Genomic DNA, 1,112 nt, shown 5'->3' with positions numbered 1-1,112 from the left:
GGGGGGGGGGGAGGGGGGACGACAAAAAACAAAGGAACAAACAAACAAAAGAACTGCAGAGAAGAGGTGTGGCAGATGGTGAGCTGGTTCTAGGTTCCACTATCAGCAGAACAAAAGATAAATAAATGTAAATTTTGTCTTGTACACTTTTAAAATGCAGATTTAGCCTTTTGTAGGTGTCTCCAGTGCTGCAAGGTCAGATTAGAACCACTGGGTTTTATTGTTTTCTTTTTATAAGAGCACTCCCTAGGTAATTCAGGCTGGCTTGGAACCCACAGCCTTTGCCTCATGAGTACTGGGATCATTCATTCATTCATTCATTCATGTTCTGGCTAGTTTTATGTCAGCTTGACACAAACTTGTCTTCTGAGATGAGAAAATCTGGTTGAGAAAATGTCTCTATAAGGTCAGGTTGTAGGCAAGTCTGTAGAGCATTTTCTTAATTAGTAATTGATGGAGAAGGGCTCAGTACATTGTGGGTGATGCCATGCCTGACTAGGGGTCCTGGAGGGTCTGTAAGAAGGTGCGTTCTGAGCAAGCCAGTATGCAGAGGCTTCCTGGCCTCTACATCAGCTCCAGCCTTCAGGTTCCACCCCTGCTGGAGTTCCTGTCCTGACTCCCTTCAGTGATAGACTAATGGTGTGGACGTGTAAGTCAAATAAGCTCAATCCTTCCCAGCTCACTTTTGGTGATCTTGGCTACATGCATTTCATCCCATCAGAGGCAGACAGATCTCTGAGTTCCAGGCCAGCCTGATCTACAAAGTCACGACAGCCATTACTACACAGTGAAACCCTATCTTAAAAAAGCAACCAAAATATTAATAAAAATAAAATAAATAAAATAAAATAAAATTTAGAAAAACAAAGAACTGTGGAATGGTGGTATGTGGTTTGTTTTGTTTTTCAAGACAGGGTTTCTCTGTGTAGCCCTAACTGTCTTGGAACTCACTCTGTAGACCAGGCTGGCCTCAAACTCAGAGATCTTCCCACCTCTGCTGGGTTTAAATGTGTGCACAACCATTACCCAGCTGTAGTAAGAGTCTTTTTTTTTTTTTAAAGATTTATTTATTTTATGTAAGTACACTGTAGCTGTCTTCAGACACCCCAGAA

This window comes from Mus caroli, chromosome 16, assembly GCF_900094665.2.
Source record: "Mus caroli chromosome 16, CAROLI_EIJ_v1.1, whole genome shotgun sequence".
Lineage (NCBI taxonomy): Eukaryota > Metazoa > Chordata > Mammalia > Rodentia > Muridae > Mus > Mus caroli.
The sequence above is the reverse complement of the archived record's forward strand: the minus strand, read 5'-3'. Positions refer to the sequence as shown.